Source organism: Felis catus, chromosome D2 (assembly GCF_018350175.1).
Source record: "Felis catus isolate Fca126 chromosome D2, F.catus_Fca126_mat1.0, whole genome shotgun sequence".
Lineage (NCBI taxonomy): Eukaryota > Metazoa > Chordata > Mammalia > Carnivora > Felidae > Felis > Felis catus.
Genome location: NC_058378.1, coordinates 65,067,374 through 65,090,046, shown reverse-complemented (window position 1 = coordinate 65,090,046; position 22,673 = coordinate 65,067,374).

Genomic DNA, 22,673 nt, shown 5'->3' with positions numbered 1-22,673 from the left:
TTCTATTTTTAATATAAAGGGGATGAAATCTGGTTGGAAGTGGGAGCTATTGGATTGTTTTGAAGCTTTTTTTTTTTAACTGAGATTGAAAAGCTGGAGGAAAAGAACATGAGAGAGTTTGGTAGCATAGCTGGAGGTCTCCCAGGTCTCTCCTCAGTGCCACCAATGGTTGGAGTTCAGGTTTTCCTCTCATCTATCATAATGGGGTGAGTTTTTCCCAGTGGCTAATTGTATGTTGTAATTAAGCCTGCTGTGCACCTATTCTGTAAATAACCCAATGGAAGAAGACACTCTGGCTGTGGAACAACTCATATCAACAAAGACTTATCATCTCCTTCCCTGGATTTTCTCTCATTTGCCCATATAACAAAATCCAGTGTAAATAACCATTAAAAAAGAAAAGAAAAAAGCACAACCCTTCTAGTCTCTAAAATGTGATTAAGTTGGAAGTTTGGCACGGTAACTGATTTCCTAAACAGCTATTTTCCCAACAAAGAAATACACACTGAAAACACAAGATTGATGAGTTGCTGAAGTTAGTTATTGAATTTATTTACCTTAACCACCAGGATGGTCTTGCAGTGTATGCCTTATTAGCCTCCGTGCAGAGCGTATTTTACCTGATATAACTAGGTTATCTCTGTGCAGGGAAAGAATGGCCTTCTTTAGAGCTCCACCTGTCAGTTCTTGATGGAAATAATAGTGAATCGACGCATTTATCTACTCTACCGTGACCTCAGATATTCTCTACAAACTATAGTCTGGGGGCCAAATCTAGCCAAGTGTCTCTTCTATGTGTGTGTGTGCACGTGAGTGTGTGTGTGTGTACGTATGTATGTGTTAGCTTTCTGATTGTTGTTTAGGCACGTATATAGAGGTTATTATAAGGATACAGTCATGTCTCATGGATGCTGGATGGAAAACACTCAAATGAGGCATCACTCAAGGGTGAAATTCACCATCTCAATGTTTTCCTCTGGTTTTACTCCCTTCAGTCCATTGCCTGTTTGTGTAAATAAAGTTTTATTGGAGCACACAGTCAAGCCCATTCACTTATGTGCCCATGACATAGTTGGATAGTTATTAACAGAGGCCTTACTCTTCCTGCAAAACCTAAAATATTTACTATCTACTCCTATCCAGTACAAGTTTGCCAATTCCTGCTCTATTCTAAACATCTTCAGGTGTAAGGTCTCACTCTCTTTTACTTCTCACAGAAATAAAATAATAATTGGAGTTTACGTATTAAAACCTTTATTTTCTTGTAGTTCTAAAGGATCAAAGAGATGGTTGAGAATTAGCGCACTAAATTAACCCTAAGTCTACAATCATGAGAAAGAGAAACTACTTATTTGCATTAGTATTACTATTGCTGTTATTACTAACAACATGCATTACCTATGTGAATGTCACTATGCAGAGCACCTTCCAAGTTTCTGTAATCCCTATACCAGATCTGTGTAATGTTATTATGTCCCTTTTCTACATGACGAAATTAAAACCCAGCAGTGCCTCATAACTTGCTCACAAAACACGCCTCATCAAGTACATGATAGCCAAAAACCAGTCTATGCCTTTCTGACCCAAAAGCTGATGATTTTAACTACAAAAGGAGTGTATTCCATAGGGTGCCACTTAATAACTTTAAATTCAGTTAATTGCAGTGAACTCAACGTTTATTTGAATCCTTCACTTACTCAAGTCATTGTGGTGAATACAGAGGGATACAGAAACATGAACGAGATGCAGATGTGTCTTTAGGAAACTCAGTTTGGGGTAGTAAGTTCTGTCCTTTAAAAAATAAATACTCCACAAATGACACAACTTTGTTCTTACTTCACACTACATCTCTAATTTTGTTTTGTTTCTTCTAATACTTAGCTAAATAAACTGGTTTCAGTAAAGGTGCAACTGATTAATAGCTGTAGCAGTTTCTGACATACTCAGAGAATGTAAATGTGGATATTGGGAGAGTGAATGGATACAGTTTTGAGTCAGGGAATAACACAGTCTTTCACAAGAATTGGATATGGGTTGGGCTGGGATTGAGAGAAAGCAGCATGAACACACTGGGTGTCTGTGTAAATGAGAAGGTGGGAGGTGAGAAAAGATAAAGAAATTGAACCAGGAGGCCTTCAATAGCAAACTTACCTATTGGACGATTTAATCAAAGTCACGCTGAACAGATTTGGTGAGAAGGTGAGTGAGTACAACATCAGTTGTTGTTTATTTGTTTGTTTTAAGTTTATTTATTTCGAGAGAGAGAAAACATGAGCGGGGATGGGGCAGAGAGAGAGAGGGAGAGGGAGAATCCCAAGCAGCCTCAACACTGTCAGCACAGAGCCTGATGAGGGGCTCGAACTCACAAAGCTGTGAAGTCATGACCTGACCGAAATCAGGAGTCACATACTTAATGGACTGTGCAACCCAGGGGCCCCTACAATGTCAGTTTTAAGTACGTCTCGTCTGTGTTGCTCTGTTTGGAGGTTCAAGTTGATTAGAGTACAGGGTCAGGTCCTGATGTAACTCAGGCTGCTGAAATAATACAACGGACGATGCAACACTGCCGCCAGGGATGCCCATGGCTGAGTAGTTGGGGAGGTGACCACCTCAATGACTGATCTTAGTCTTCCTGCTCCAGCCTCTCTGGTAGGAAGAGTCTTCCTCTTTTCTGGTCTTTTTGATATTTTCTTTGGCATGGTGACAGGCCTATCCTACAAACCATCCCAGCAACAACGAGGCCATTTCTGGGCCTGGATCTCTCCCAAGCTTCCAAATTAGAGAATGTCAAGTCAACAAAGGGGGGAAATGCTTTCTTCTGCTTTTATGCTGTCAACCTTCATTTGTCCTGATGTCTTTCTACCCAGTATCCTGGGTCTCATCTGAAGATGTCAATATGAAAATAAGGGCTTTGAATCCACCAAAACTCTTTAAAATTATTTAAAAAAATAAAAATAAAACCTCTTAGTCAGACATGGGTACAATACTGAAGCCATCAGTAAAAATGAAGACTGACAGTTTAATTTTACTAAATACTGTAAGAGAAAGGATGTCAGCCACAGTGACTGGTGGGTCTGCCCAGGGTGACACATTAAACTCTGCTGAAGAGAATAAATAGTTAATTTGTTTAATTTTTTCAAGACTTTACATGGAAAACCCTGGGAATTACACTCCGGGTGGGGACTTCAGACAATATTTTTCCTCATTTCCCCTGATTTCAGTGTAACACATTGGCCAATTTGGGATTATTTATTAATGGATGCCTAAAACAAAATTCCAAAATCCCTCTTCATGTTCCTCTTGCTCAAGCAGTGTGCCCTCTGTGCATCCCCAGCTTATGCAGTCTTTGAGGATGACATCTCAGCAGTGACAAGTACATTTACAAGACTCAGGTCTTCTCCATTCAGATGCTTCTCAATTTAGAATCCATCAAACATGTCATTGTGCAAGAGGTTTGACAGTAATGAAACAGGCAAATACATACCATGTTCTCACTTTCTGTTGGAGACAAGGATGGTAACTTTGGAATTAATTGCAGAGGGCAAGTTTACTCAACTGAAAAGGCAGAACCCGCACCACAGATAGAAAACAAGACTTCATGCTGTGGGGAGGCAATGATGAAAATGGGAATTTCAGAAAATTTAACCTGTATGTAAACAAATGAGAGGAGTATTAGGATAGTGGGTTTTAAGGTAGGAGTGGTGTGTGGATAGGAATTGCCAAATATCAGGGCACCCAGGAAGAGACTCTGTAAGAAATGTTTGAAGGGGCACTCAAGTCAACACCTGCGGAAGAAGTGAAAGGAAGATAATTTTCAGGGACAAACTGGATTATGATGAAATCATAATAAAGGACTCAGTTTATCTTAGGGGTGAATCTTGACACTGAGATGACCCTGCAGAGTTGTTACAGTTTAGGGTAAGAGAATGCTGGCCCTTCAAACCTCCATCATATTCCCAGAGGGGAGGATGTGAAGTTAAGAAAGGTGTTTCTATTCAGCCCATGGCAGGATCTTGCAGATGCAAACCTGCAAAATTTTAGTCTCCAAAATCATTGGCAGGTGGACGAATGAGCGTTTCAGTCTTAAGTAGGGGGATAGGGGAATTGGAGGGTTCCATGTAACATCATGGCAGCTTTCCTCGTGAGTCACTCCAATTCATTTCCTTCGTTTAAGGAAGCCATTTCTTCATGATTATCCATTCTAGATTCCCTTGTTCTTGTCTACGTGACTTATCAGTGGGGTAACCCATATCCTTATTCATTCGAGCTTGAGACACTTGTCAGGCTTTGAGTACTGTGCTTGTCTAGTAATTACTAACATTGGTATCAAGAGACATCTATGTGGATCAGTAGGGTGAAAATCATATTTCCCCCAATCCCCAAGCACATTATCTCTACTTCCTTCCAACGTACAGGATCATGACCATTGTCATGGTGGTGACTCTTTCCCTGCTGCTTTCACAGTTCAGGAGGCCAAGGGCTATGTGTTTGTTTGTTTTTATTTGTTTTGTTTTAAGATTGACACGTTACTACAAATTACATGATATTGCTCAGAACCCCAGAATAACACATCATGGAATCATTACTTGTGCTTACCAGAATCTACTGAGCATCTTTTTCTGCCACAGTTTCCTCTAGGTCACAGGGCTGCCCAGATCCTGGTCCTGCTACAGGATCTTTTCCGGATGCCTTTGATGTGACCTGATATGTGGGTCAGTGCAGTACTCCCAAAGGTGGAAGATGCTGCCTCCAAAAAGTCAGAGGTCTACCAGGCATCATGTTTCTTTCTTCATGATAAGCATTGTGAAATGCAATAGTTTGTCCTTTGGAGGTGATGTCCTCGCATGCCTCATTGGATCCTAAATCATTAACTGATGTAGCTAGTTCCTGAATATTCATGGACTTTATCTCCCATTCTTTGAAGTGCATCCCTTTTTACCAAGTCCTCCAGTGAACTTGTCACTTCTTTCTTATCTAGTCTGATTAGCATGATGTCATAAATAAGTTCATCAGTGTGATGCTCTGTGGGGTGTCCAGATGGCCTAGGTATCTTCAGACTGTATAATAAAACAGGATAAAAAAGGGTAACAATCTCTGAGCATCTCACTGGGGCTGGTTCCCTGCTCACCAGCACATTCCCTATTGCTTTGGTAAGTAGATGGTCTTCCCAAGGAAAAATACTCATCTGGTGAATTTTCAATATTTACATGGCATATAACTCCAACAAATTCACTTTTCTGAGGCTTTTGAATCCTTAATCTACCTTCTCCCACAAAAATGCTGGCATTTCTTTTCCAATTAGGTAGGGGTCATTGCTTTCTCTGACTCCTGAGAAAGATACACCCATATACTTCAAAATTCAGCTCTGCATTCTGCAACCCTTGATCCAACACCTTCAGAATCTTGTTCCATATGTACTGTTGGGTACTCCTGCCTATATATGGTTAGTAAGTCTTGCAGCTCTTTAAAAATATAGTTAATTTCCTCCCTTAATAATCACAGCATTTATTGACTGAATTATGTTCTTTATTCACTCTATTTATCCATCTATTAGGCAAGAATGGATGTTCTGTCCAGCAAGGCAAAGGCTTCTACATAATCTTCAAGTAAGAGGGGTGGGGTTCAGGGTAGCACTTCTTTTTTTTTTTAAGTTTATATATTTTGAGAGAGAGACAGAGACAGAGAGAAGAGAGTGAGAAGGGGAGGGGCAGAGAGAGGGGGGGGGAGAAAGAATACCTAGAAGGCTCTGTACTGTCAGTGCAGAGCTCAATGTGGGGCTTGAACCCATGAATCACGAGATCATAACCTGAATGGAAATCCGGAGTCAGACACTCAACCGACTGGGGTTGAGGGCCCTGGGATAGCAGAAAGTGGGAGAAATAGTACACTTCTGTGCGCACAGATCATTTGAAGGAATCTCAATGATCATTTGAGGGAAATCTAAGAAGTCAATATTTTTTTAGTTCATCAAACCAATACAATTTTCCAGGATTCTATTCCTTCCCAAATAGGATCCTGACCTTGGCTTGGCAAACCTATCATATCTTTGTACCCTCTTGTGGTCTTAGGAGTAAGTGCTGAAAACTGTGCTCCTCTTTTTCAGCTATAGGAAATATGAATCTCTTTATATGGTACCAACAAGGCCCTCTGGCGTTCATCCTTAGCTTTTAATTGCTGTTTAATTGGTCTTCAGCATTTTATTATCTTTTTTCAAAGCATCTATTGCATCTAGGAACACTATCATTTAGTTCCTATTTCCAAGTTTTTCTCAAATCCTGGCTATATTGCTCCTGCTTGTGCGTTTCCTTTCTCCCAGTGTCATCCCAGTTCTTCACTGTTGGAAAGTTTTAAAATTGTCCTGCAGTCTTGTGCCAGGGACTATCCATGCTCAATGTAACACCAGTGATGGCTTCTCATTGTCACTCTGTAGTGGGTACTTGATCTTTGAAATCTCATCATAGCACCTGCTTTCTCAGAACTGAGACAAGACTGTCCTCCTGGACACAGTGGTCACAGATTTTGTTTCTGGAAATCAGACTCTGAGATGGAGACTGAGGTTCATGAAATGTATTGGGGAATGCTCTTGGAATCAGCTCCTGTGGAGGAGGTGAAAGAAATAAAATTGAACAAAGGGGGAAGTTGAGCTCTGAGATCGTCATGCAAAAGGCTTGAGCCAGTCCTCCAGGAAACTCTGGTGATTCCTTTAGAGTTTTCCCAACTGGGGAAAGTACCTTTGCTTCCTACATCTACCAGTCATTATTCCTGTATATCCCCAGGGAAGAGCCATATGATCTAGACCAGACAGCTGCCATTCATGAAGGGCAATCTCTGAGGGGGGACTAAACGACAATCTGCCAGTAGCTCTCAGCCTCTGAGGGAATGATTGCTCCAGTGCTTAACCAGGAGAATCTAGAGACAGCACAACATTCAATGTAAGATCAGCAAGATCAATAAGATAATGAAAATGTGTTCAGCATTGGGACTAGGCCAGTGAGGCCTCCCAAGCAAAATTTAAGGGGGGAACAAAAAGCCAATAATCAAAATAAATATTTCACTCAATATTTTATAACAAAAATTAATGCAAAACCAGTGATGAACCAGATATCAACGTTTTGTTTTTAATTTTAAAGAGAGAGAGCAAGCACAAGCAGGGGAGAGGGGCAGAGGGAGACAGAGAGAGAATCCATGCTCAGCACAGAGCCCAATGCGGGGCTCCCTCTCAGGTACCATGAGATCATGACCTGAGCCCAAAACAAGAGTAATCAAATTACTGGGTTTTTTTTGTTGTTGTTTGTTTGTTTGTTTTGCTTCGGGCTCTAATATGGCTTGACACAGCTTGATGTACGTGACTGGTTTTGTTTTATTTGTTGAAAAGAATTACTTAAAATATAACTGACTCTTCAATACCCCTGGGAATGGTGCACATAATAACCAAATCACAGCAAATAACTTACTGAGGGTCTTTTATACAAGGGATTGAACGAGGGATTTCAGTAAAAACAAGCTCCAGGATTTACAAGACAGGTCTTGTATTTCCTGTTTTCCAGAGGAGGTGGAGTTGAGTCAAGAGATTAACAATTTTTACGTACATAAGTATTTAGATGAATCATAGTCTAGGTTTTATTTATTTTTAGAATTTTTATTCAAATTTTTAAAAGTAAAAAAAACAAAAACCCCAGCTTACCTGTTTCTCCCCCACTCCCTGCCTCTGGCCACCACCAACCTCTTTTCTTTAACTATACAGTCAGTTTTGTTTCCTGTTTTTTGTTTCTTTTTTTGACTCCACATATACGTGAAATCATAATGGTATTTGTCTTTCTCTGATCTCACTCGGCACAGTGCCCTTGAGGTCTACTGTGTTGTTGCAAATGACAAGATTTAATTTTTTATCCTTGAATAATATTCCATTGTATATATATAACACGATCTATCCATGCATCTGTCAATGGACACCTAGATTTTTTCCATATTTTGGCTATCGTTAACAATGCTGCAATGAACACGAGGTGCATGTATCTTTTTGAGTTAGTGTTTTCATATTCTTTGGATAAAAACCCACAAGTGAAATTGATTGGTAGTATGGTATTTCTATTTTTAATTTTTTGAGGAACCATCATGCTGTTTTCCATAGTGACTGCACCATTTTGCATTCCCACCAACAGTGTACAGGGTTCTCTTTTCTCCCCATTCTCAGTAACATTTGTTATTTGGGGAGGTGAGGTTGATACTAGTCATTCTGATAGGGATGAACTGGTATCTCATTGTGGTTTTGATTTGTATTTCCTTGATGATTGGTGATGCTGAGTATATTTTCATGTGGTTGTTCTATTTCCGTTTTCACACCTCTTCAATTACTGCTGTCAGTGAGATTTGTTCAATTATCTTTCAAAATTTCAAAAGGAATTTTAGCAAGATGAGCTAAAGCCCCCATTTCTGTGGTTTATCTCCAGAATACCACTGATAGTCACACTCTCTGCCTTGCCCCTCCCCCCCCCCCAATCAGCTAACCCATTTCACATTCTACTTGCTCTTTCTTTGTACTTTTGTTGGTCTACATGACTTATATGGCATCATATAGACCTAATTACTGAGGCATCTACCCTAGTTACTTTTCACTTTTCAGGCTGTGTCTTCTCCTATTACTTATTCAGGGGGAAGCTTGGTTAAGGAAGCCTCAAGAGACACCAAATCGATCACCTGAGTAACATATTCCCACTACCACCTTCTTGTAGGAGTAACCCTGTCTCCTCAAGATGATGAAAGCCAACTATTTTAATCAGAATGGTACCTCCCTTCTTTGTCTACTGGTCCACTGTCACGAGGGGACCAAACTGAACAGGTTGCAGTGACAGTTTAAGTTTAGTGAAACTTATGATGTGTCTCCTAGTGTAAGTATCCCCCCTCATGGAATCAGGACCTCTCCTACACTGTCCGATATGGTAGTCGCTAGCCACACATGCCTATTGAGCGCTGGAAATGTGGTTAGGGCAAGTGAGAAACAGCATTTTAAATTTTATTTCCTTTTAATGCAGTTAAATTGGAAGTTAAATTTAAAAACCGAAACAGTATAAATTTTGAGTGTGTGTGTGAAACAAAACCGTACTGTTCTGGGGTGGTAGCATTTTACTTTAAGAGTGCAACACATAAATATTGTTTTGTTATAGTGCTCATTTACCATTTGTGGTGTAATTTCTAGTATTCCATAAACAGAAGACCAATCTAAGCAGTATCAGTAATTTGACTTAATTGGAAGTATTTTTTTCTATCCATTGATGTAAAATTGTAATATCCTTATTTGAATATGTTATACATACAGCATGAATTAAGAGATACCTGTGTGAATTTTAATAGATAATTCAAATACCTGTAATAGTTACAAGAATAGAATTAAATTATTATTCATGTTTAAAAAATAAGTATGAACAAAATGTAATATTTAAAATGTACACATAGTACTAATGCAGAATAGAGTGGGGCAGAAATAAAACCATTTCTCTTTTAAAAATGGGAAGAAAGTATGTCATAAATTTCACATTGAATGGCAATTGTAATTTTCTGAAATGGAGCAAAATAAAAAGTCCGTCTGTGCCTTGTATTAAAAACAATTGAGGTAATAAAGTGAACAGTATTAAGAGACATTCTCAGAAAATGCATAGTGAATTTGGTAAGAAGTTTCTTCTCAAGTCATAAAAAAAGTCAATCAAAATGAGGCAACTGATATCAGAATGAAACATCCAAATACAAATTTTTTTAACAATTCTTTAAAGGTTCTGAAATTATAACTTTACCTACTATAAAATGGTATGCACGCTTGGGAGTGCACGCACACACACATATACAACCACACACACACATTAGATGGAAGGATTATGACTTCAGTTACACAATTTTGTTGAAAATCTGTGAGAAACCGATATTTCGCAAAAACAAAAGTTCCTCAATTGAATCACCAAGTAATTGTTTACCAAATACTGGATTTTTACAATAATATAAAAGATCAATTGATTCAAATTTGAAAAATTTCACTTTTCTTTAGCTTTAGATGTTTAGTTTGATATAAGAAACATAGCCCCTTAATATGTTGGATGTGTTTTGCCTCAAAGGGCAAATAGACAAATGTCAATTTAAGGCCTAAGAGAATAAGCTCAGAGCACAGAAATTTTTTATCTCTCACATTCGTCCAAGGAGAATTTCAGATTGATATTAACAATTTTGTTTCTATCACAATAAATTGTGCTTTGTTAGGTCTAAAGTCCAGTTGTATTAGATTTTAAAATGAGGTACTATTTTCCGTAAAATAAGAGACTGTTATTCCAATGAATGCCAGATATTGAAATAATTAGTGCATAGTTGTTTTTTTAAGCAGACTATATGAAAAATATCATGGATAGAGTTTTTAAAATTTTCTCACTATATAGGTACCAATGCTATGAATCACCACCATGGTTAAGAATCACTTAACCTTTCTAAGAATTAAAAGATAATGAATTTATTAATTTTATATTGTCTGTCAATACGAACTAGTTGAGTCATGAAATTATATTGCCAAGATGCATTATATTAATTCCAATTCAAGATTTTCTTGAAATAAAAGTAACTGTCTTATTTTGGGCTGCTATAGTACGTACTACAAACTGGGTGACTTAAGCAATAAACATGTTTTTCTTAAAATGCTGGAGGCTAGGAAGTGCAAGGTCAAGGTGCCAGCAATGTGGTGTCTTGGGGGGAACCTATGTCTTGGCTTGTAGACAGCTGACTCTGTATTTGTATCCTTATATGGCAGAGAGAGAAAGAGAGGTGTTGGGGAGAAAGAAGCAGAGCTCCTTCTTTTTATATGGACATTAATTCCATCATGAGAGGCACACTCTTATGATCTAATCTAACCCTAATTATTTCCTAAAGGCCCAACCTCCAAATACCATCACAGTGTGGATTAGAGTTTCAACATCTGAATTTGGATATGCAAACATTCAGTTTTGAGCAACAATATTTGTCAAATGTTCTGTAATCAAAGACAAACCTGGCAATGTGATTTATGCCTTTCTCGCTATTACACTCCATATGAAGAAGTTAAATTTGAAGATGTGAAGGAAGGAAAAGCGTATTTGTGAACTACTTAGACAAGTGTGGTCATTTTTGTTGAAATTAAAAATTTTATATTAACAAAAACGTATTTTACACATTGTTTCTAACTGGAATCCAATGTGCAGATTTTAACTGTATAAATTCACTTCAAAATTTAAAAAACAAATTGAAAATTCTTTGCTGATAAGTTTGGAGTTGCTTTTCAATTGTTGTATTATACACCTTTGAATTTTATGTTATGATGATAACCTGACACAAGAACTGATAAATTTATTTAAGCTGGACAGGTATAGTTTTGAAATGGATCAACTTTGCTTCAAAGTCAAATCAATTTTTCTAAAAGAAGATGAATCAATGTTGTCAATGTAGATGCAAACGCTAAAGGAATTTTTTACTTGATTCAGTTATTGGAAACTTTTAAATTATGTTTGGAATAACGTGGGTATGTGAATCTACTTTTTCAACTATAAATTGGATCAGGCAAAAATCATCCATTGACGCAAAACCTGAGGGGAAATTTTGATGAGAACCAGGATATTTGCATTGCCTTAAAGTTACTCCTCACCAAATGTTTATTCCTTGCAATGGGTAACAAAAATTATACTGTGAAAATATCAGACAAGACTATGACTAAGTAATCAAAATTTACACTATCAACAAGGGAAATAGGATATCACGTGCCTCGGGATGCGATACCTGGAGGAAAGCACAGCTTCATCTATGTAAGGTTCTGGCACACAATACATATCCCCATCGAATCTCAAGTGACCATCAGGCAAACACAAAATAAACAATACTTTATTAATACAGGGAGAGGGTGACAATGTTATTTCAAAATTTTAATGTTATTAAAAAAAAGAAAAAAAAAACAAACACAGGCTATGGAAACGTTCCAGATTAAAAGAAGCTAAAAAACATAACAGCTAAACATGACACCTTACTGTAGACTGGATTCTGGTTTGGGGGGCAAATACTGATGTAAAGGATGTAGTGGGTCACCTGGTGAAATTGAAGCACAAACGGTGTTAAATGAAAACATGGTACTAATGTGAAATTTACTGAGGTGGGTAACTATTGTGGTTATATTGAAAAATTATAACCATTGTTAGTAGTAGTAAAATCATTCTTATCATCTTGGTCATTTATTGAACACGTGCTCTGCTAAAGGTTCTATGTGCATTGTTTCCTTCAATCCTCAGAAAACCCAGAGAGAGAGACAATCCGGTGTAGTGTTGTCCTTGTAAACGTTTTCCAGTGTGGACATCTCTGGGATTACAGCCAGCTGATTACTGAATCCAGACAAGGGAAAGCACTTCTGCTGTGAAATGTCCTTTAATCCTGCTTGAAAACAAATTCTGTCCATCAAAGCTGAGCACATCAGAGTGGACTTAGTGCAACCAAGGTGACAGGCCCAGGAGGGTGTGCTTGCTCTCCTGTGAAGTGGGGAGTTGGGAGAGGGTTTAGAATGCATTATTTGAGGATGTCTTTACTTGGTAACACAAGAAAAAGGGTGGTCATGATCGAAAGTACAATGTACACCATTAGATATGTGTGGTTCCAGAGCCAGCTGTGGCTTCCACCAGAATTGTTGTGTGTCCCCTTGTGTAAGTCACCTGACTCTCAGAGCTGATGTTCTTTGCCTGTAATTGGTAGCACGAGAAAGTGTCATCAGATCTTAATACTGATTGCAGATTAGAATCACCAAGGGAACTTGCTAAAGTCAAATAGCACAAGACCAAAGATAAAGCAGACCAATTAAACCAGTCTCTGGAGGGTGGAGTCTGGAGATACATGTATACCCCCAAGTGACATTTATTGGTGTTGAGATATGACTTACATGCAATGAAGTGAACAAACCTTAAATGTAGAGTTCAATGTATTTTTACCACATATACTCTAATGAAGTTACCTCCTGCATCGAATATATAGAACAATTCTACCACTAAAAAAGACTTCTGCAGGGTTTCTCCCAATCTCCCTCCACACACCCCAAAAGTAACAAACATGCTGATTTCCAACACCACAGATCAGTTTTGCTAGTTTCTCAACTTAACACAACTGGAATAAAACTGTACATCTTATCCTGTGTCTGTTTTTTTCCCACTTGTTATTAAGCATGTACAATTTATCCATATTTTTTTGTGTAGTTAATTCATTTATTATGGTTTCACAGTATTCAATTATTTGAATATATCACAAGATTTTTTAAGAAAATTTTTAAATATTTCTTTATTTTTGAGAGAGAGAAAGCACGAGTGGGGGAGGGGCAGAGAGAGAGGGAGACGCAGAATCCAAAGCAGGCTCTAGGCTCTGAGCTGTCAGCACAGAGCCTGACACAGGGCTCCAACCCACAAGCTGTGAGATCATGACCTGGGCCAAAGTCGGATGCTTAACCGACTGAGCCATCCAGGTATCCCTGAATAGATCACAAGTTTTAATCCATGTTATGGGAGATGGATATTGAATTGTTTCCCAAATCTTGCATATTATAAATGGTACTATTGTGAAAATATGCATACAGGTCATTTGGAAGATAAACACACTCTTCTTGGATGTATACCTAGTAGAGGAATTGTTAGAGCACAGGGTGGTAGCTCTGTATTTCTCTTTAGTAGATATGACCAAAACATTCTTTAAAGTAGTTGAGCCACTCTAATTCCCACCAGCAGTAGAGGGTTAACCAATTATTCCCCATCCTTATCAATATTTTCTGTTGTCAATCATTGTGATCTTAGGCCTTCTAGTGAGTGTGTAGTGTTGTTGCCTTGTTTAAGAGTGCGTTTCTGTTTTTGTAGTTTGTTTTAATCTCACTTGACTGGAGAATAGAGCACAGGCCATAAGGATATTCTATTTGTGAAGTACCTTTTGAGTTTTCTCAATTTTTAATATAATTGTCACCTTCTTACGGATCTATAGTTCTTCATCTATTCTAGATGTGTGAAAGTTTTTAGATATATGCATTACAAATAGGCAGTGACTCTCTTAATGGTGTCTTTTGATGAACAGAAGTTCTAGTTTGAATTATTTCTAACAGTTTTTCTCCAGACAGCAAGTTCTGAGAGAGTTAGTGTTCAGGATGTTTCTAAATTTTCCTTTGGACCAACACCAATGGGAAAGAGGGGAGGAAAGGAGATGTCTGTTGATGGTGCATGACCAACAGTCTTAGCTGAATACAGGGAGCTCTGGGAGAGTATATAATTTCTTAGAGTTGTCCTGAATTGGGCCAAAATGGCAGAACTTTTATAACTCTGCCTGGATCAGGGCACTGATCTGACCCTGGAAGAGTATGACTTTGGGCAACTTAAGTTCTCTGTACCTGAGGCAATCCCTAAAGTGGAATGATAGCTGAACACTGTCCACTGACAGCCCTGCCAGCAGCTGGGACAAGTCCTTGTTGGGGGATCCAAGTGCCACATCTTTCTGCCTATCCCAATAACCAAAACATTATTTTTCATTTTATGGTTACTGCTTTTTGTGTTATGTTTAAGAAATTTTTGCTTCCTTCAATATTATGGAGGTTTTCTCCTATGTTTTCTTCTCGAAGCTTTTAAATTTTTCTGTCATCTTTAAGCCTTATAAGGTATATAATTTTTGTATATGATATGAAGCATAAGTCAAAGTTACTTTTTTTCTAATATATGGATATCTAACTGAAATCAGCTCTGTTTATAAAAAAAAAAAAAAAAAAACATCGTTTGCCCATTGCATTCAGTGGCACCTGTTGCATTTTTCTTTTTTCTTTTCATTTCTTTCTTGACAGAAAGAGTGCAAGCAAGGGAGGGGTGGAGGAAAAGAGAGAGAAAGAATCTCAAGCAGGCTCCACACTCAGTGCAGAGCCTGACATGGGGCTTGATCTCATGACTGTGAGATCATGACCTAAGCCAAAATCAAGAGTTGACGCTTAACCAACTGAGCTACCCAGGCACTCCAGCACCTGTTGTATTTTAAAGTCTAGTTGGAGTTGTTAACTATGCTAGAGATGAATTTTAAGCTCTCTTTCAGGTCTGAAATTCTAGGTACAAGATAATAGGTATTACAGTGTAAAGAAAGGGAAGTTATATCATTGGCTAATCTGAAAGTGGCCAATGATAATGGTGTGTAACAAGTAGCAGTTATGGTGACCTAATAAGTTTCATAAAATATTTGTGAGGCTGAACCAAACCTGATGAAATTTTATTTGAGTTCAGGTAAATAAAGTCGAAGTTGCAGCGGAAGACTTGTTGGCTATGTGCAAGCTACAAAACAGTGGAACACTTATTAAATGGGTATGCATATACTGGCAAAGTCTTTTCAGTCTATTTAGAGACCATTAGATACACAATATAGATACTAATACATTTTTCCTATGGGAATCAGAATAGGTTCTTTGAGTAGGTAGTGTTTTATTGTTTTAATAAAGAGTGGAGAGTAAAGAATATGTACATGGGTAACTCAAGATTGAAAGAGGATTTGAGATGTCACAAATTTCGTAAATAAAGCTTTGCTTCTACCCAGCAACACTGACCTTTACATGCCATTATTTTTTCTCTTTCAGAACTCATTCTTTAAGAGTTATCTAAAGGTTACCTCCCCTAGGAAACCCATCTCTTGCTCATATGACTCCCAACCCATCACTTATTGATTCCATCATATTTGCCATGTCAAATCCTCAACTAGGCTGTGAGTTCTTCAAAGGCAAGGACCGCAAATTATACATTCCTTCATTGTCTTCTTCCCAGTGCTTGTCACATGATCTGGATCACAATGACCTCTCAACGAATTTTTGTTAATACAAACTTTAATTTAACAAAGATAAATCAAATGGTGTAATTTCCCATCTCAAAATCCTAAAATTGGGCTTAACACATAGTAGGTTGTCAATACTTCTCTACTTTAGAAAAGTGAATTGGCTCACAGAGTTCTTATTAAATCTATTACAGTAATCATTTTACAATATATAAGCATATCATATCAATACATGTGCACCTTATACTTACACAATGATATCCGTCAGTTATATCTCAATAAAGCTGAAAAAATAAAATTAATTAATTTGTTTTTAATTTTAAAAGAAACCTGCCCCACAAAGAAATTGCAAATAAGTGTATAGGAAATGATGACTTTTTCCATTTGGTTAATTGATCATGCTTGCTAATTAGAGAAAGGAAAGAAAATGCCAAGTTTCCATGGTACCAAATCATAGGAGTGAAAGGGGTTATCTTAAAACGCCAAATCTTTACATTTGCTATTTGTTTTTATGAGAAAAAAATAATAGCCCAATAGATGAGGGAAGATAGACTTCTAGCAAGTTGTGTGACTGGATTAATTACTGGAAGTTTACTTTTAACAAAAATTGTCTTTCTCACAAAATCACTCTGGTTTGAGGAATGGGTTAACTGTGGCTATGCATTTTAGTTTTCCAGGTTTCCAAAGCATAAGTAAGGTACATGTTTTTTAAACAACACCCTGACACTTAAGCCATACACTCAGAAACTTTCACTTTTTTTAAAAAAGAGGAACAATACTTGTAACCTAGACAAAGTAGTAAGTATACCCTTCCTTGTCTGCAAATCAATAAAAAAAAGAACACTTAAAAATGGTGGCTTTGGAAGACATTTCCAATTGTTGTTTTCACTTTTTCCCCTTCTTATTTCTAATTATAAGAGTTTTGGGGAGCCACAAGTATAAAGGTTCATAGAATTAAAGGCATAAAAAGACATACAGGAGGTAGTGTATTTGCCTGAGTTTTATGAAGCTGGTATCAATCTTTTGTTTCATAAACTTCAGACTGGTTATTACTCTAAACACAGGCTTTGGTGCATTAAAAGTGGCATTGACAGAAATACAAATAAGAGAATTCCCAAGGGGGTGGGGGAAGGATAGGCTTCCCTCCTACACTCGGAGAATGGAATTCAAGAAAGGTCACACAGTACCCAGACTGGAGATAAACTTGAGCTTAACTAGCTCAATAAATGACTCATACATACAGTTTCCAGTCTTGTTTGTTTCCCAATAAGAGGAGAAAGGACAAAGGATTTGATTGAGCCTCAGGACTGAAGCTGAGGGTGATACATTTGAAAGTGCCCAGGCCCAAAGTCAGGAACCTGGAGGAGTTTTTGACCCAGCTCAAGGGTCCTGTGACATTGGACAAATCATTCAACTTGGTGGGCTTCAGAGGTTTTTTTGGTTTTCTTTTACTCGGTTCCATTTTTTTCTAACATGTCAAATGACAGCTTGAACAAGTAACTTCTAAAAGGCTTTTCTAGGGTGCCTGGGGGGCTCAGTTGGTTAAGTGCTGACTTCAGCTTTGGTCATGATCTTGAAGTTCATGAGTTTGAGCCCTGCATCGGGCTCTCTGCTGACAGCTCAGAGCCTGGAGCCTACTTTGGATTCTGTGTATCCCTTTATCTCTGCCCCTTCCCTGCTTGTTCTCTCTCTCTGTCTCCCAAGAAATGAAAAAATGTTTAAAAAAAATAAAAGATTTTTTTGGCTTAACAAGATTGTGGACCTATAGCTGCAGTCCTTAATACTCGTGAATTACCTGACCATACCAGTTGACCACTCACAACTTTTAAAAGAATTAAAAATAGATATTCTTATCCCAGTTTTACAATTGAGAAACTCAAGCTATCCTAGGCAAATGACTCACACCTGGCTACAAGTTGATGATGCCAGTTCTAGATTTCATGACTTCTAATCATGTGCTATTCAACAAAGAGAATACAAGTTCTTTCTTAATTGACCATTCAGATAAAATTGGAAAATAGTTCATTAGTCTCCTGATGATATCCAAATAGAAGGAAGGAAGGAAAATAAAGTCTTTAGTGAAATGGCTCCATAATGGACCAAAACTCTAATTTTATCTAAAAAGAGGAGATTGAATAATTAGGATACAACCCAAAAATCAGTGAGGAATGACTAATTAGGGGTCAACAAAAAATCAGCCACAGAGACAATCAAAGGCTTCTAAGCAAATAGGTAATTAAATTGTAGGAGAAAGGAATGTATATTATGTATATTTATAGAATCACCAAAGATTTTTCAAAATACATTATATAACTACTTAAACTTTATTTTTTCAAGACAAGCCAAAGCTAGAAATAGTATATATACAAAGTAGATGTTTCTAAGTAAAATATATAAGTCAGTCAATAAATTCTTTGGGTAATCAGGAAGAAGTGAAATTTTTATGAATAAAGGCTATCATTCAAGGCTTCTTGGAGGGAGTAGGGCTAGAACATGATGGGTAGGATTGGACAGGTAGATCAGAATGGTGAGAGTTCTTTAAGTAAAAAAGAGGTTTGATTTTTTTCCTTTGGACAAACTTAGAAGTATCTTGGTAGCAGATTTTAAGTATAACGTAATATGAGTTGGTCTTAAAAAAGAGTAATAATTAGTTATAAGATGCAGATGACAAATAGATGTATGACCATCAGGGGTCCTTCAACAGAAAGGATTCTTTCTGGGCATTGCAGTAAATAGCTACTATGCATAAGGCACAATGCTACCTGCTTCATGTTTCATTTAATTTTCACAGTTTTGTTCTATTAGGCATAATATCAGCCCTACTGTGTAAATGAGTATATACTAGTTGATAAATGTAAAAGTCATTTTCTTAAAGCACCTACTCCTCAGTGATTTAATTCCAGGCCTCTGAGGTCTCCTTCCCCTGGTTTAGCAGAAGATACAAGGAAGTTCTGGTGAGAAATGGCAACTGTTAACCTTATTCCCTCTGTCAGACTACAGAGTGATTACCAAATACAAGCTCACATCTCCTACTGAAATGCAGGCTAGATGGAGACTGCCATACTCAGCATGTAGCCTTCCAGGTCATTGTGTTGATTTTCTGATCCCACCCCACCAGAAGGGGTGAGGAGAAGAGTAGGCATGAGATATCATTGTATGGGTCATTGCTGGTAATGGCTTGATCACTGTGTTTACACTCTATGACTAAAACTCAATCCTGGGCTACACCTACTGACAAAGTGTCAGTTATGCTCACACTCGTCTTCATCACTATGGTCTTCTACTTCCTGTCAAGATGGAGGGAGACACAAAGCACTGAAGAATTTCTTGAGAAATATATTGTTAACAGCCCCAAGCGTGTATGTAAATCTGCACTGTCACAGAACTGATGATTCTGCTCTGCTTTACGAGATTCATCCACAAGTGAGATGTTGGGAACAGCACTTGGAAATTGGTCAGTGTTCCCTCCTTTATAGCTCCCTCAAGGCAGTCAGAAGTGCTTGTTGTAACAGTAGTAGAAGGGCATAAATAAAGGATTTTATGTGACATGACTTGGGGTAATTTCTCCATCGCCACAGAATGAAAAAAAAAATCTTGAATTTGGCTTTCAGGGCCTTCAATTGGTTTTTCTTGCTTGCTTTCCAGTCTTATCCTCACAACTGGAATCTTTCTCTGTTTTTGCCCTATGATTTCCTACAATTACATTTCACTCACCTTATTTCCTTTTTCTATAATGGTCTTCGCCCTTATAACTGCCATCTTCCTAGACACCAGTCCCTGGTTCTCTCAGCTGGGCATTTATATGTCATTTCCTCACAGCTTTCCTTCCTCCTTCTGTCCTTTCCTCCCTCCCCTAAACTTTTGCAGCCATATTACTTCTTTCCTACATTGTAATCTTTTCTGAGCTTACTTTACCATCCTATTGAATGCTATGTTCTTCTAGAGGGATCTGAACTTCTACAGGACATAGAACTAGGGGTACAATGCAAACGTCTGTATCTCCAAAGTCCTGGAGACCAAGCTACATGCTGACTAAATAGGTATGCTTGACAGTAAAAAGATCCCTTGAGACAATAGGTATTCAAAAGCATTTGTTGAATTTTAATTGTTTGTTTTCTTGCTTGACTTTTGAGGCTACTATAACATTAAAATTATTTCACTCCTTGTTAATGTATTAATTAAAACCGATACCACATACATATCATTTGTTACTGTTTTAATGTCTTATTACTTTTGTCTCCAATTATTAGTTAAACACAACAAATCTAATAGCTTATAGTTCTGGTGGTCAGAAGTCTGAAAGGGGTCTCAGTGGGCTAAAATCAAGGTGCCAAGAAGACAGCATTCCTTCTAGAGCCTCTAGAGAAGAATCTTTTCCCCTACCTTTTCCAGCTTCTAGAGGTCATCTGCACTCATTAGCTTGTGACTTCTTCCTCCAATTTCAAGCGAGCAGCAGAGCATCTTCTAACTTCTCTCACACATTATGATCCCTGATTCGATCCAGGGCCATCTCCAAATTCTTAATCACATCTGCAAAATCTCCATTGCCATGTAAGGTAGCATAACAACAGCTCCAGGGATTAAAATGTGCACGTCTTTTCCATTATTCTGTCAACAACAGATATCAAAATAAATGTGTGGTCTAGCTGAGGATTTGTAATTGGAATTTTTATAGCAACTCCTCCTAGAATAGGAAAGACTTGCAAATCACAACTCAGGACTCTTACTCTCTGGTATCACCGGGAGTACGTTGGGTTTGGTCCTAATATGTAGGAAATAAAATGAACGTAGGGATGTATTTTCAAAGCTCTCAGATACAAACAAAAAAAGAAACTTTTTCATTTTGATGTTGTAAAAGATTATTCAGTTGACTACTAAAACACATTTAATCGTGCTACATTTATAGAGCCATGAAATATTTACAATCCAATGCCTAAGGCGGATGTCATATAGTACATTCCTTCCACAGTTCAGCAAATCATGGATACAAACATTCAGATGGATGCTTTCAAGCATGTTAGTGAAAACAAACCTTTCTTTAAAAGTTGATTTTTTATTTGGAAATTTTTTCATTCAAAAACATACTGTTTTCTAGATACTTCTAAAATGACATAAATAAGACTAGCTTATAAAAGATTTTTTTTCCAGCTAGCATTCAGTCTTTTGGCTCTATTATTTCTGTACAGAAAAGATGACCTAACTGTTCTTTACCAGATATAGTATGGTTCTGCCATGCCACGACACATAATTTAAGTAGCTACCTTTAGGTGTACTTTCAAACATGTATATTTATAGCTTTATCTATCTATAAATAGATATAGATATTGTTATTCTCCCTAAGCTGATTTTCCTAGAGTTCTAAAAAACTCTTCACTACTGTTTTGGTGCTTCTAGTTCTAGCTATATAAATGCACTTGTAGTCCCTGGGAAGTCGTTAAGTTTATTGCAATTGGCATGCGTGCATGCATGCACACACACACACACATATACACGCACACATATACACACACACACGCACACACACACATGCCAAGTGATAGAGGAAACTTTCCTTTGTAGAATATTGAAATTGTTTTACTAACTTTTATCTTGTAAATAATTACCTTTTTATATGATAATGATTCTGCTTTACGGTTCTATAACCGTTATTCTTTCTTTACTCTTTGCATTTTAAGCAGTCGTCACAAATTTAGTTACACGGTATTTCATCAATATTTATAAAATGAATAGAACATTATTTATGAAAACTACTGTGTACTAGGTTTTGCACCAGGTTCTGGGGTACAACATTAAGAAAAATGACATTGCCCTTGCCCTAATGGAGCTTATGGTAATTTAGTGGGGAATACAGATAGTAGTCAAATTATCACAGAAATGGAGATTGACAGTTGTGATGAGTGGCAAAACAGAGAGGCATGTGATGCTATGAGGCTTGACAAAAGCTCATCATGAAGGTGTGAGAGAGCTTTCCCGAGAAAATATATTTATTTTTAAAAAATTATAATGTTTATTTATTTTTGAGAGAGAGAGAGAGAGAGTGACAGAGTGTGAGTGGGGGAGGGGCAGAAAGCCAGGGAGACACAGAATCTGAAGCAGGCTCCAAGCTCCAAGCTGTCAGCACAGAGCCAGAGGTAGGACTCAAACTCACAGACCATGAGATCATCACCTGAGCCGAAGTCAGATGTTTTCGACCTAGCCACCCAGGCGCCCCCTGAGAAAATACGTTTAAACTGAGACCTGAGGATTAATGGGGCAAGGCTAGGTGAAGAAGGGAGGAACTAAGCATTCCAACCATGGAGAACAGCCCATGTGGGATGTTTCAGGGTCAACATGATGACGGATCTGGCTACGGTGGGATGGTGGCATCAGATGATGCAGCCCCTAAGTGTACTCCAGGATCTGAAGTCTAAGAGCTATCGGAATCTATTGAAAGATTTTATGCAGAAGGGAAACACAGTCAGCTTGAATTTCAAACCAGTATTTGGAATTTTAAAACTAATGTGGAAATTTTTGACAACCATGATATAAAGGGAGGAAGGCAGTAGAACTTCATGGTCAGAAGAGAGACATACTAAGCAAAAGATAGTAATAATATTCATTTATTTATCTCTTACTGTTTGCCTTTCATTTTGTTAAATTGTCATACCGTTACTAAAAGAAAAGTCCGTTTCAAATCAGTTGCAAGTATATCCTTGGCAATCTAACCCCTTACTGACCGTTTGGCTCTCAGAGATATTATCTTTTCCGTGAGAACAACAAAGAAGAAAATAATGTGAAAAAGGTCAGCATTATGTGACCAGATATTTGAAAGTATGGTGCTTATGTCACTGGTAATTAGTTATTTCATTCAGCATGAACTGGCG